The following is a 15,871-nucleotide window of genomic DNA, read 5'->3' on the forward strand; positions in this document are numbered from 1 at the left end:
AGAAGATCAGGAAATCTTCATGGATATAGCCAAAATATGTGGGCAGGCTAGGAAGGAGGCAAGGGAGAAATATTGGCAAGACTTTGCACTGCACATTGGGGAGAGTAAAACTCTCAAAGAAATATGGCAGGATATTAACAAAATTAGAGGAAAAAGGAGTAATTTTATTAGCCATCCTCATCCAGAGGAAGAAGCTAATAAACTGGTTGACAAATGGGCTAAAGCAGCAAGTGTTGCCTCCCTGCCTAACAGGACAATAGAAGCATTAGATGAGTGGCAAAATGAAAGAAAAAGATTTATTTCATCAGCTCTAAATATTTGTGATGTAACATGTGTAGATATTACTAAAGATGAGTTATTAAATGCTGTTAAAAAAGGAAAATCTACAGCACCAGGCGAAGATGGTGTGACATATGAAATTTTGAACTGCTTAGTTGGTATGGAAAATAGTCCATCATTAGATTTATTCAACATGAGCTATGCAGAGGGTAGATTACCAACAGAATGGAAGAAAGCGATAGTTATTCCTTTCCCTAAGGCAACTGGTGGATACAGGCCAGTGTCTTTAACATCTTGTTTTTCCAAGATGATGGAGAGAGTATTATTAAATAGGCTTGTATATATTGTCGGGGAAAATCTATCTTGTAATTTATTTGGTTTTTTGGAAGGGAAATGTACTTCAGACTGTGTTATAAAATGTTTATCAAATGATGCAGACAGATGTAGAGTTTTTGTGGATTTACAAGGAGCATTTGATAAAGCTCACAGTGAAGTAGTTATGAATGAACTGGCTGCTCTAGGGGTATCAGGAAAGTTGTTACACTGGATAGGTGACTACTTGCATGGAAGGAGAATCTGTGTATGGTATCAGGGATGTTTGTCTGAGGAAAGAGTGAACTAGGCACTCCCCAAGGGGGAGTATTGAGTCCAATGTTATTTAATGTGTTAATGAACAAGATAGCCTCACACAAATATCCCAAAGGAGTTGTAACCATCATTTATGCAGATGACATCTTATTTCAAGGAAACTCTGTAAAAAATTTGCAGATTGCATTAAATAATTTTAGTGTTCTTTCTCAAAAGATGGGCTTAGTTATCAATGAAGAAAAAACCAAGTGTGAATGTAAAGGAAGAGGAACTGAATCCGTTTTTCTAAATGGAAAAATTGTAGAGAAAGTGTCAAAGTATAAATATTTAGGAATGTATATTGGCTTTACTAGTGAAAGTAAAGACGCAGAAATATATCATGTCCTCACTCAATGTAGAGCAAGATTACAGCCCTTAAAGGCACTAGCATGTTGTGGTAAAGGTGCTGGGGTACCCATACTGAGAATGATGTATATTTCTACCATCAGATCACTTATAGACTATGCAGCACCTGGGCTCTCTTGTACTGGTGAAGGAAGGCTACGGAAGCTTGAGATCATGCAAAATGAAGCAATGAGAATAATTTTAGGGTGTCAAAAGAATGCAATGATTGAGATAATGAAAATGGAACTAGGGTTACAGAGCATTTCACAGAGGGTCAATGAAATTAATACAGTTGCAGCAGTTCGATTAATGAGAGGGAACAGTGGGGTTAAATTTGTACAAGATATAAATGATGGTTTAAAAGATAAAAGGACCTTCTGCAGGCAAGGCAAGAGAGGATACATGAATGGATTAGTAAATATTATTAAAAAATGTAATCTGGCAGACTGGTGTACAGCTGTTCAGAAGAGTTGTAAGAATCCACCCTGGGAAGAACGAGAAGTAGAGTTAGACATAGTGCCTCTCACAATGAAGAAATCATTACATGAACCAGGACAGTTAAGGGCTTTATATGGGAATAAGATTAGTAATTTGCCTAAAATAAACACATTGCATGTATATTGTGACGGTTCAGTTATGTCAAGTGGTAGGGCAGGGTGCGGGATCCTTATAAGACAGTACACAGAACAAGGAAATGATGACATCAAAATTGGACTTCGGTTGAGCAGTTTTATTTCATCAACACAAGCTGAGTTATATGCAATGTTGGTAGGATTGGAAAATGTTGTAAAGAGGTATAAAGATGCATATTTTTTGTTGATAGTAGGGCAGCTTTGGATTCTTTGAACAGTGGGAGTCCAGTCTTTGGACACATTATTGGTTCATGTAGAAAATTAGTAAATGCAATAAGGAAAAATGGCCATAATGTTCAATTTGTATGGGTTCCTTCACATGTGGGGATTGGTCTTAATGAAGCAGTAGATATAATAGCAAAAAGAGCCACGGAAAAGGCCGAGATCGACATAATATGTACTAAAACCTTGAAGCAATTAAGGAGCAAATTACGGAAAATACAATCAATAGAAGATAATTTCAAAAGGAATGAAATATACGAGAAAAGTGAAACAATGAAACATTACCATCATGTTCTCATGAACACAAAATTTACATATGGGAAAGATAGGAGTAGGTGGAAAGATTCAGTGTATATGAGGTTAAGATTAGGATATATATATTATTGGGAACTTGGAGCTGAGAGAAGTGAACAGGATAAAGAATGTAGAGTTTGTAGAACATCCAGATCCCATACCCTGCCACATTATATACTGGAATGCCCATTGCTTAATGTATATAGAAATGCCCATATAAATAATGTCCCCATGCAAATAGAGTGGATGTTTGGAAATGGGAAAATAGATGAAATATTAAAGAAATATAGAAATTTTGCATCTAGAATATAACTATGTATTATAACTAATTATATGAAATATTAGGGATTTATGTGAGTCCTGAGAGGGACATTCCTGGACTGGGGTGAGGATGACTTATGTCACTTCATCCCTTTGAGATGTATTAATGTTTTTTTGTATCTCAATAAACGTATCAATCAATCAATCATACCTACCACTATTACGCCTGTATGAAACTGGTAACTTCAGGTCCGCAGGAGTAGCAGTCCAATAAATCTTAAAAAAAAAAACAAAAAAAAAAACATTAAATAATTATTATAGCGCTTGAAATACTATCTACTGTTATATCAAAACATGAACGAGAAGAAAAGTCAAAAGCTAGCGAGCTACAACTTAAATTATTAGTATAAAAGATCAATAAAGAATTTTAAAATACAGCATGTCTAGTTGAGCCCGGATACTTTAACTCTCCTAATTTCCTTCAAACTTTCCCCTCATTTACGTCCACCTAACCCCCTCCCCCCCCGCCCCAATACTTCCAAAGTACTTCCAACAAAAACCCAGCAACAAATATTAGCCCTTCATCCTTATCTACAGGCTTCAAGTCAAGTTTGATAACGTAAAAAAAAACAAAAAAACATAGGAAAAAAATGCTTCTGTAACAGTGCCATGTAAATTGTCATGTTTTAGAGAAAATCTATGAGAATCTAGTTTAGACAATATTCCTGCCAAAAAGCCATTATAGAGGCATATTACACCAAAAAGAGCCTGCCTATGTGCCTACATCTTAGCCAATCACCGTGACCTCTAAGTGTGACGCGAAAGGCGCAGCTGAGCTGTTTTTTTTTGTTTTTTTTATTGGACACCCCCTTACATCCTTGTTTAAGGTGAAGCGCAGAAGCGTTTACAGCGCCCAACAGGGAAGCATGCTAAGTTCATGGTTGATGATGATGATGGGATGGAGAGAAGAGAGCCATTGGCTCAAGAAGGTGGAAGACGGTGTAGGAGGAATATGTCTCATGAGTTAAGGGCGTAGAAACCTGAAGAGTCAAGGGCGTAGAAGCCTGAAGAGTCAGTGGTTTATGTCAAAGCAAGTTATTGGAAGCTCAAACAACTTTCCCTGAATACGAATTCGCAACTTTCGATTTATAGCAGGTACCTACTTTGCTGCCAGGTGAACAAGGACCAAGGGAAGCTGGCAAGTGTGTCGGAACAAATTTCCACCGACCCAGGAATCGAACCCGTGACAACTGGCTTGCAAGGCAAGAGCGGTACAGCTCTACCCACAGGCGCCCCAGCTGAGCTGATTTGCTGAAAATTAGCGTCTCCTACCCAACTACAATTGGGTTGTACAGTAATAAGGTTGAACAAGAGGACAGAACATGATTATGTCTCGTTGGCAATTATGTTTATTGCAATGGTAATTACTTATCTATTTTCATGATAATTTCCGATAAAACGGTTTGATGGTACAATAAAAGCAGGTACTGTAAATATAGTAGGTGTTACAAGAAATATTAATACTTAGACAATAGATTTTTTTTAAGAGATGATTTAAAGGAAGGGAGCGTAGGCTTTGCTCGGATGTGTGGGGGTAAGTTGTTCCACACCTTCACACCGTGATATTTTATGGAGGAGTAGCTCTGGGTGCCTTAAGTTGTATCTCTGATTATACCGGAACTGGAAATAATTATTGTCAAGCAAGTGATTGATAGATTCAGATTTGCCCCCGAGGGGGATAGTTTATTGGGCACCCCCTTACATCCTGTGCAAGGTGAAGCGCAGAAGCATTTACAGCGCCCATCTGGGAAGTATGCAAAGTTCATACTTGCCTTTATGACTCGTGAATTAAGGGGGTAAAAGCCTGAAGGGTCATAGGTTTTGTCAAGTTACATAAAGTGAGAGAATGATGAGTGCGTGGGGGGAAAGTTCCCGGTACATTTCATCTGTTTATGGCAAAGCGTGGCAGGTCCCTAATAATGTCAAGTGCCAGGCCTGTCACTAGGAGGAGGGATATCTGGTCAGGGAGGGAAGAGGTGTTGGTAACAGCTAGGGACCTGTAGGAGGTGGTCATAGGGCAAGTGAGGATGTAGTGAGAGAGGGTGTGAGAGTCGGGTTGGCCGCAAAGTTTACAAACAGTGCGGCCAGGCTCAGGGTTGCCAATGTACTCCCATAGGTACCTGTACCCTAGGTGCAGTCTCATGTACATAATCTGTTGAGATCGAGTCAGGGATTGATACTCTTTGTAGTGGCGGTTGTCGTCACCGGTTACAGCGTCATAGTGGCATAGTGTGACGCTACCCCGTTGCTTCAGGTGTGTCCAATTTTCATCGAATGCCTCTCGTTGTGTGGCGTGTATGCGAGATTTGAGATGACTCAAGGAGAGGGCGAGAGCGGCTTCAATATCTTCTTCTTGTGTAGCTTCTTTGGCAAGCCGACCTACAGTGTCACAGGCAGTTATTCTTATAAGTGACGGGATCTAAATAAACTTGACACGGAAGTCATCAGTTTGTTCTAGCCCGGCGACGGCGGCTAGGGTGTGTTGGGCGGCAGGGGAGGAGGGGGAGGCTAATTTGAGCCTCGCTAGCGCCGAAGTGCTGTCACTGATTATAAGGAGGTTCCAGCGTTCAGTGCGAGCATACAGTAGGTCGCCACCTCATGAATGCCCGCGAGGATGGCTATGCTTTCAGCATCAGTGGAGGAGGCCCAGTCGTGGACCCTGATTTTCCTGCAGGCCTGGCGCTCAGGAATCCACACAGCTGCCCCAGAGCTGCCCAGCGTGGTAACAGACCCATCACAGTAGACGAGGATAGGAGGGTGGGAGGTCTTAAGAGAGGAGGCGACATCATTAATCTGCTCAAGGCAGTTAAGTTTGAGCATATACCGCAGTTGGGTGGATTTACGACCAGGGAAGGTGTGGACGACAACATCAACACTCGGGGAAGTCCACGGCGGTAGAGGCGAATGAAAAGTGATTGATAGATTTGTAAACAACGGGGCACAGCAGTAGGTGTTAACATCTTCGAATTTAAAAATTTTCAATATAGCTAATTTTTTATTTGTGTGATCTGTTTTTTTTTAAAGTAGGTCATTGTCCGTACAACTCTCTTTTGTGCAGTAACCAGAGATTATGTTTTTGAAGAGCTAGAGGCCCCCCCCCCCATACTGTGTGACAGTGTATCAGGTGTTGGTAAACAAGATCATGATAGATTTCTTTCATTGCTGTGACAGTGAGTGACTGTCGAGTGTGATACAGACTATTAAAAAAAACCCAACTTCTTTCAATATTATGAGTTACTAGGCATCAATTAGAGAGTTTGAAAATCTTTCATTCACACGTAATTGTCAAAATATAAATCATATAAAAGTAGCGTAGAAAAAAAATTCTTTGCTGACCTTAAGCATAAATCAAGTACTATTTATTGCGCACTCGAGTTAACCACATTTGGGTTAATCGCAAGGGTCAGCATCACCGGAGTGCAATGGTGAGCCTCGCCCTGGGAAAACCGCCTTTGTGATCACGGTATCTCCTGTGCCAGGTAAGTATGCCCTGAATTGTTCATCCTAAACCCTAACCTAACTTGACTGACTATCATTGTGCTGAACCATCTCTCTTCAATTCAATTCAATTTCAATTGTTTATTCCTTGATAGAGGAAGCGGGATCCTAGTGCTGTCACTAGGTACCCCTGTACAATGACACCAGAGTCATCTGGCAAGTGTGAAAAGTATATACAGTATAAATATTATAAAGGGGCTTACTAAAGCCTAAGGAAGGAAGGATGTTCCTTTAACACATAATTAATATTATTTACAAAATATCTGGCCAGTATTGGGAGGATCATCTTGTCTCCGTCAGGGGGTCGTGGAGTGGTGGTCCAGCAGGCGTCACGGAAGCGTTGTGTGTGGGGACATCTTAGGAGGTAGTGGATAAGGGTGCGGCTGTCGGGTCTTCTGCATAACGCACAAGAGCGTTGCTCAGGGGATGTGGGGATACCAATCTCCCAAGCAAAGTCATACCCGATGATGATACGGGCAGCAATCACGTCCCCCTTCCGCGACCCTTTCCCGTAGACGTACGAGAAGTCAGGAAGTTTACGGAGGACATCGTACCATGTGGGCGGGGAGTCCAGGGGGATGGCTGCTTCCCGAGCTTCTCTCTGTTTGCGGCGGATTTGGGTCCTAATCTGTAAGAGTGTTCGAGGAACAACGTAGTCAGGTGTGGCCTTGTTGCAGCCAGTCTTGGCAAGGTCATCTGCTGCCTCATTCCCCAAGATACCGACATGACTAGGTATCCATAGGAATGTCACAGGACGGCCTTCATCCTGAAGTGTGGATGTTAACCCTCGTATTCGGAGGATGAGGTCCTTATTTTCCCCAGATCCAAATGCGATCCCGTCGAGAGCAGACCTGGAATCGCAGCAGACAAGCAAGGGGCAGAAACCATCTGCTTCTTCCTCAGCGAGAAGGGCAGCAAGGAGGGCTATTAGTTCAGCCTGAGTGGAGGATGCCCCGTCAGAAACTCTGAGAGACAGTTTGATAGGCTCAGGGGCATGAGGACGGGAGATGTAGACACCAGCCCCGGCCCTACCTGTAGCGGGGTCAACAGAACCATCAGTGTAGAGGACGACCCTACCTGGGGACCAGTGAGCGATCCTGGAGAGGTGGTATTTGCAGAGAATAACAGGGTTCACCTGGGATTTCGGGAGCGGTCCACCGAGGGCAATCACTTCAGGTTGAAAATCCAGCCAGGGAGAAGGAGACGAACCAACAGCAGGGGTGACAACAATATCAGGCAGGAGGTCGTGTTCCTGAAGGGCTCGGATGAGTGACCCTCGCCACTGTCTTCTAGATGGAGGTCGGTCTCGGACAGCAGTAGTCAAGTTGGTTTGGACATAGTTGCCCCTAGGATCCCGTAGAATGGAAACGGCAGTTTTTAGGTAAAACTCCTGGACACGATCCTGTAAGGGGGAAAGACCAAGTTCGGTATATAGAGAAGTAGAGCGTGTCCACTGAGGAGCCCCAAGGATGATACGAGCAGCTTTCCTCTGGATAACTTCGAGACGGTTGACAGCAGTCCGACTAATGTTGACGAGGGCAGGGGCGGCGTAGTCGACACAGGAACGGACAAAAGACTTGTACATGGTGAGAAGTACAGGGATGCTGGCACCAAGGGAACCCCTGCACATGGTAGAGAGGGGAGCGAGACGCCGAAAACATATGTCTCGAAGATAGCGGACTTCAGGGATCTGACAACGTGTGCGAGTTACATACACACCCAGGTATTTTGTCTCATTAACCCAGTCCAAGGGCGTTCCTGATAAGAAAAGGGGTGGAGGTACAACACGACCGTGCCACATGGCTTTTGTTTTCGCAGTTGAAAGAAGGAAACCAAGTGAATCACACTCTCTGGAGACCAGATCAAGGGCTTCCTGCATGCTGAGGTAGTCAGGGGCTTGGAGGAGGACATCGTCGGCATATCCTGAGTGGACAACTTCTGTCGGCCACGGGAGTGATGCAATGGAGTGCATGAGAGTGTTAAACAAGGTGGGACTCAGGACTCCACCTTGAGGGGTGCCGAGGTTCATTTCTTGAACAGGAGACATAGAGCCTTCAACGCGAACCCGGGCCTGACGTCCAGTGAGGTAAGAGGCGATCCATTGTAGAAGTCTCCCTTTAACCCCTAACCGTGCAAGTTCAGCTAAAATGAGGGCAGGCTGAGCCGTATCAAAGGCTCCCTTGATATCAAGGAAGACGGAGACGCGGGCAGTCTGATTGCAATAAAAGGAAGCAATGGAGTGTGCTGTGCTGCGATGTTGAATGAAACCATTGAGGGAGTTGTGGAAGCCGCCTATGGTGTGAAGAAGGCGACGATGGAGTATCCTCTCCATCATCTTGCAAACACAGGAGGTAAGACTAATGGGTCGATATTTCCCAGGATCTCCCGGCTTAGGGATGGGGATAATAGTGGCATTTTTCCAGTTGGACGGGAGAACCCCATGTTCATAAGACATATTGTAGAGAGCAAGCAAGGGGCCGTTAAGAATATTAGTACAGGCGTTGAGGACGGAGTAGGTTATCTGATCATCCCCAGGAGAGGTGTCTTTTCTAGAGCGACGAGCACTGTCAAGCTCGAACTGTGTGATGGGATGATCAGTGGGGGCAGGGGAGGTAAGAGCAGCACGAACAACAGGCTCAGACGCATCGATGCGGGCCTGCACTGCCTCCTGCATTGGATCTGGAAGTGCCTCAGGGGAGGAAGCTCGTGCCCAGTCCTCCATTAAAGAGCAGGCAAGGGAGGCGGGGTCAGGGTGGGGAGGAGGCCTCCGTCGAGTACCCCGTATAGCATTAATCCGATTCCATACATAAGAGGGTGACGACTGGAACGATAGAGACCCCGTGAAGGATAGCCAGTCCGCCTCACGTATCCGACGGCGCTCCTGAGTTGCAAAGGAGCACCAATTTTTGAAGTCTTCCCAGTCCTCTGGAGACCGAGACCTCCGTATGGCAGAGTGGAGATCACGGGTTACCTGCCGGAGATGTCTCATGGCAGGGATACGATACCAGTAGTTGGTGGCACTTCTGGGGTGACGGGGAGGGCGTGGAGGGGTAGCGCGATTGACAGAGTCATACACGGCATCAACAAAATCAGCGCTGTAAGAGTCAAGGGACTGAGGGACAACATAGGAATCCGCCCAGGTAGAAAGGTATTGGGTAAAGGAAGGAACAGCATCTTGTGTGAGACGAAGGCGAGGGGATCGATAAGGAGTTGATGTCGGGGCAGAGAAGGAGAGCCTGAGATGGGTAGTAACGGCAAGATGGTCACTATACAGAGCAGGCTCGGTGCAGACGGTAGGATGAAAGGAAGTATGACCGTTCAATAGTAAGCCAACATCAAGGAAACTATGGGGGAGGCGAGTAGGATCGTCAGGACAAAGAAAGCGAACATCATCATCCCCATTAAGAAACTGTGAGAGATGTGATCCATTAAGGGTACATGGAGTGGGATGATCCGGAGTAAGAGTGGGATGGCGGGCATTAAAGTCGCCAAGAACAATAGTGGGAACCCCATCATGGAGGTCGTGAAGAACCTGGGGGTCCAGAGAATCACTCTTGAAATGAACATTGACTACACGAAGGGTCCGGTCACCAAGAGTAAGGGAGACAGAAAGTAATTCAGACGGGGGTCCATGTGAGTCAGGTGAAGGGAGACGAACAGATGGAATGGTGTTACGCACAAGGGTGAGGAGGCCACGAGCCTGCCCACGGTACCGAGGCAGGGTGTAAACAGAATAGCCAGAGAGGCGGAGTGGAGTAACATCGTCTGTGATGGTTTCCTGAAGTAGAGCAACATCTACTTGATGGGAGAGCACAAACTGGGCGAGGTCTGTCCGGCGAGGTCTAAGTCCCTGGATGTTCCATTGTAAGAAGAGGAGGGAACGGCCTCCGGTGTGAGATGAGTCGGAGGGGCTAGACAGGGCTCCAGAGGAGGTACCAAATTCTGTTGAGAGAAATGGAGAGGGAGGAGTGGGAGAGCGAGGGATGGATCCTCCATCTCGGGAGATGGAAGGAGGCGGGTCATCAGGGCTTGCAAAGTGCGCCCCTGTTGGGTCAGGGTGTCCAGAATGAGTTGTTGTTGCTTCTGCAATGTCGCAATTGTTTTCACAAACAAGTCGAGTTGGGTTGAGAGAAGGTTGATTTGCTTGGAGTGGCGATCCAGACGGAGAGTGATTGTTTCCATAGAACCAACTTGGTGTACCTGTGCATGAGCTGGAGGTGGCGGCGAGGATTGCCGAGGGCCCGACTGGGCATGTGGTGGTGGTAGCGACGGAGAGGGACGGTGAGGGTTCAGTTGAGTAAGAGGTGGTGGTGCTGGTGAGAGACAGCGGGGGTCCGGGTGGGCAGGAGATGGTGGTGACTGTGTGGCAGGGCCGGCAACGACCTTGTTCCAAGAACGGTAGGGAGAGGGAGGGAGGGGAGAAAGGATGGGTGGTAGGGGTGATGGAGGGGGTGGTAGAGGAGAGGAGATCAATGGGAAATCCTTGGTGGATGGAAGAGGCGGTGGTGGATAGGATTGAGGTTTGGTTGACAGGGGCTTCGTCAGAGACGAGGGCGGTGGTACAAGGTAAGTTTTCCCCGGGCGAGTGCCAGGACGCTGTGGGCAATTGGCATTCCAGGCGTGGTGACTGCCATGGCAATTGACGCACCGTGGAATAACTGGGATTTTGTTCTGAATTTTCGATTTGCATTCCACTGTGTCGTGAGGACCTGCACAGAAACCGCAGGCGACCATCCTCGTGCACTCCCAGGTGCGGTGTTTCCACGATTGGCAACGACCACAGATTTTCGGGGTTCCGATAAATCGGTCGAGAGGACAGTTGTGAATTGGTCCTACATTCACCTTCGGGGGGAGGGGGCCCACCCACCAGCCGATGAGTTCGTTGGATGGATGTTTGGAGACCGGGTTGATGCGGCGTTCCATGTCCAGTAGTTGTGGGAGAAGAGGGCGAAGATCGTCGATAGGGATCTCCCAGGGTACGTGGCGAACCATTACCTTGGTACGACGAGTTTCTGGGGTGATGATGGTGAACTTCAGCATCACCTCCCCCTGGGGAGCAGGAAAGCCCACCTGAGTGAGCAGGCGTACCGTCTCGTCCATTTGTGTGGTGACTATCACGGCTGTGGGACCTCGGCGGAGGCGAAGTGTTGAGTCCTGAAGTGGAGAGCAGTGACGGAAGAACCAGGTCGTCCGTGTGCTCAGAGGCAAGTCCCGAGGGAAGGCGAGACGACGAAGGCGCGACGGGGCAGGGAGACAAAGGGAATCCCCTATGTCCATCGTCGGCGGAGGGTCGGTCATTGAGCCACATGTAGGCTCACTTGGGGACCCTGATGACAGGAGTCCACCCTCTACAGCCCCAGAAGGGGTGCAAGGGGGAGCCGTGGCCCCTGCTGGAGACCCTGACTTCTGAGGTTTCTGCTTCTTCTTTGACGTGTCTTCAAGAAGAAAGTCGTCAGCATCACTGTCACCTACTGCCGCCGTTTCCAACGAACGGGAGCGTTTAACGGCGGGCATAGGACACGTTGGCAACACTGCAGTCAGGTGGAGTGGTAATGACGTCACACTATCACACTGCGCATGCGCAAACTTGAAAACTTTGCTCAGAGGGATCGGGTGGTAGGACCAGATGTTTTATCCCCAAAAAATGACAAAGTCCAAAAGTAACAAAAAAATATATGCCACTGTGCTGATAACTGGGTCTTACTGTAGTTGTCTACACAGGCTGGGATTGGTAGACTCTCTGAATTCGTCAGAAATACGAATTTTAAGGAGCAGTCTCTTACAGCCTTTGTTGACACTACGCACGCATGCGCGTTTCCTCCCATCTCTCTTATGTTATTTATTTAAATTTATAAACCAATTATATGATAACTTTTTATATAATTCGTAATATGCTAAAATAAAAATTGTCACATTAAAAGTGAGAGGCATATGATGGAAATAAACAAGTTTGGCTTTATAAACTATTCATTTCCATCAAAACACAAACATACGGGGTTAGAAAATTTTAACTATTGATAATTTTTTCGCGTTTTTCTTGTGTCTAATTCAATATGATTTCCCATTAGATCCAAAATATAGTAATTAATAGTATCTCAACCATCAACTTTAGATTGATTTGCCAGGATAAGTTTGTATAGAGGTAAGCCAAGTTTTCTTCTGTAGCAAATTGATCCTGAAGTTTCTTCCTCTCACAATTAAGTCGTTTGGGATATTGCTTATGTACTTTATCTATTAATTATGAGGAACTTGCTATCCAGTGAGGGCTATCCCTCCTAATATAAAACTGAACATTGTGGAAATACTTTATTTGGCATAGTAATGAGATCAATATAGCCCAGAATCATTTTATTGGAAAATTGACTAATAACCAAACTAGAAATTGATACAATTCCAAATTTTCTACAATTATATGCAATAAATATTTATACTTGTGTAAGCATTTTACAAATACTTCAGGAACTACTTCTCTGGGCGGAGCTTCATTTTTTCATGAAGGTTGGCATACACGGTTCATAAAGTAATTGTCTCAATCATTTAGGCACTATCATTTTTAGTGCAATTTATACTTTTCATAATGCAACGGAAATTAGTTTTCCAGCTTCTATGTAAAAAATAAAATAACAAAAACAGCGGGTGTATTGTTGGTATCATAGTTAAAAAACATTGGCAACCGGCGTATCTCTTCATGGGGAAAGTACAGTGTAGGGTATGCGTCCTTCAGTCTGTCCCTCAAACATGCCAGTTTCTTCCTTCACTAACACTGGTCAATAATGTTCATAAAGAAAAAAGAAAGAAAGAATGAAAGAAAGAAATAACGAACAAAAGTGATTTTTTTTTAAGATTAAGGAAAACTAAAAATTGTAAATGGTAATATAACAATGAAGTGTAAAGAATAGTATAATAATTGGTAATATAATTACGGTTTTTGTTATTATAGATTACTAGTGTTGATGCATAAGGAGTTTGACTGTTTATCTGCAAACAGAACTCGAGATAAATTCTTGTTGCACCAATTTAAAACTAAAGTAAGGTTATTGTGTAATGTGCATTGCTTTGATTGCAACACAACAATCGTCATCGCTTCTCGGCCTTTTGGCTAAGATCAAAGTGTAGTATCTGTTCTTATCAGCTTAATGGAGAGTACATAATCAGTGTTCTTTTTTACATAGAAGGAAGAGCACAGATTTGGACTTTCTTGGGGTGAAAGTAACAGAGTTACTCCTTTGTTGTTTTAGGTGGCGAGCAGGGAACCCAGTATTTCACCATTGCTGTGGTTATTACCAATACCATGCAGTGAGAGGAAACATACCGGGGGGGCCTGCAAAGCCCCAAACCTGGTCCCACGGGACCCCACGTGGGTGCTTCTCACACGTGGCTATTCCCTCCTCTCTGTACTTCCTTACTTCGTACTGGCTGAGGGACCTGCACTCATAGAAGTGTATTCGTCCCAAAGTCCCTCCCCGGTAAACCATCACCTTGCGATCGAGTGGGTTTGTGATGGCGAAAGGGAGGTCGGTACACAACTCTCGGCCGATCCTCCAGGAATACCGTGATAGTGCGGGTACACCCTGGTAAGGGGGTTGTCATGTGTGTGTGGGTGTTCGTGTGGGTAAAGCAAGATGGACGACGAAGAGCCAAGGGGAAGAAACGAAGGAGATCGCCAGCCGGAAAGAAGAAACCGAATGCTGACCATATGGTTCCCTGCACCACCATCCTTCAAATGCACAGAGAGGACGCAGGGATGCCCATGGGAATGTGCGTCATCGGGGTGGTCTGGCTGCAAGCAATCACTAGTCCGACATCTAAAGGAAGCCCACAACAAGAAAATCAACGAATATATGAACATGTGTGCAGGGTGCTATCTGGTACTGACTATCCGGCCAAGCAATCACACGTGCATCCTCAACAGGCAGATGAGGGAGGAGCAAAGGGTTCCCCATTTTCGTTTCCAGTGCGACGTGCAATACTGCCACTACTCTGCCCCAACAAAGAGAGGATTGAATAACCACAAGGTAGCAACACATGTACGGCAGTGGAGGAGGAGAGACAACCAACGTCAGGCGGAGCAACGACAGGGGAACCAACAGGCTGAAGGCAATCCAGCAAGCGCCCAGCCCTCACAGGAAGTTGGGGAAAATAGGGATAACGAGCAGAGGGAGCAGCCACAGAATTACGAGCAACAGCAGCAAAGAGAAACACAAGGGCAACGAGAAAGGCACAGAGGGACACCTCCACCCAGGGATGGAGAAGTGGAAGGACCAGAGACACCACGCCCCGTCTCTGGGAGAAGTACACCAGTGTCACCACTGAGCCCAGACGATCAAGAAACGCGACTGAGGTCGATAACGCCGAGCCAGCTGCTCCAAAATGAACCCTCACCAAGAGAGGAATCACAGCACCCAGGGGACCTGACACCCCTCTTGCACATGCCAAGAATGCCACTGTCACCTCTAAGCCCCGATGAAGAACATGGTGGAGACAGTACCCGAACAGGGGAACAGATAATGCAAAGTCAAGAAACAAATGAAGGAAGACAAAGTAATCTCAGTGAATCCCCTACACCACTATCGCAAAGTGAAGCAACTCAAACACTAAGTGGTGAAGGCAACATACAGGAGCAGATTGGCATAACGCCTGAACCAAATGAAGAGCGAGATGAAGCTGAGGAGACATGGATACTGGAGCCGTTTCTGGGCACAGTTTATGAGATCCAGCGGAACCCGGACTGGGCAAGATTTGAAGAAGTACTGATTGAGATCGAGGTAGCAATACAAGCGGCAAACAGGATAAACATCTCTCAAGGACAGAACACGACCAGGAAAATCACCGATGCCAATGATTGCAAACAGATCCAGAGGCTGTACAAATACAACCGTCGCCGAGCAATACGGCTAATTGCCGAAGGGAACGGCGCAAGATGTGAAATAAGCAAGGAGAGAATAGAGGAACACTTCCAACACATGATGGTTGAAAAGGATTGTGACCTAAATACCGTGGAGCACATTCCCGAACCGCCACACGACAGACCAGAGATGGAAATGCAGCCCTTCACAGAGAAGGAAGTATTTACAAAACTAGCAGCAACAGAGAATTCGTCACCAGGTGAAGACAGAATATCATATGAGAACTGGAGAAAGGCTGACCCAAGCTGCCGAGTTATGGCAGCCATATTCAACGTGTGTCTCAGAGCCAAGAGAATACCAGTCTCCTGGAAACGATACAGAACAATACTTGTCCCCAAAAAAGGTGGTAACCCAGAAGTCGTTTCAAATTGGAGGCCTATAACACTGAGCCGCACAATATACAAGGTGTACACGGGATGCCTCACAGCACGACTCAGAAGGTGGCTCGTTGACAACGAGGTACTGTGTGCCGCACAGAAAGGATTCATGCCAAGTGATGGGGTGATAGAACACAACTACATACTTCAACATCACATGGACGATGCACGACGGAACAATGGCGATACCTGCATAGCAGCACTCGACTTGACCAATGCATTTGGCTCAGTGTCACTGGACCTCATTAAAGGAGCGCTCAACCGTATAGGGGTGGGACGGGATTTTGAAACAGTAGCAGGAGACATCATCAGTGGCAAGACGACAAGAATACTAACAAAGGAAGGAGAAACAGAAGAGATACCAGTGCAA

At 45.8% G+C, this 15,871-nt stretch overlaps 1 non-coding gene and 1 pseudogene across 1 annotated transcript; one reads left to right on the plus strand and one right to left on the minus strand.

Moving 5' to 3' along the window:
- Positions 1-6,051: 6,051 nt before the first annotated feature.
- LOC121859784 lies at positions 6,052-6,207 on the minus strand. Its single transcript, XR_006087714.1, has one exon. It is a non-coding gene; the product is annotated as a U1 spliceosomal RNA (small nuclear RNA).
- Positions 6,208-13,297: 7,090 nt separating this feature from the next.
- Positions 13,298-13,417, plus strand: LOC121859785 (annotated as a pseudogene).
- Positions 13,418-15,871: the final 2,454 nt, after the last annotated feature.

This window comes from Homarus americanus, unplaced genomic scaffold (genome assembly GCF_018991925.1).
Source record: "Homarus americanus isolate GMGI-L3 unplaced genomic scaffold, GMGI_Hamer_2.0 scaffold16275, whole genome shotgun sequence".
NCBI classification, from domain to species: domain Eukaryota; kingdom Metazoa; phylum Arthropoda; class Malacostraca; order Decapoda; family Nephropidae; genus Homarus; species Homarus americanus.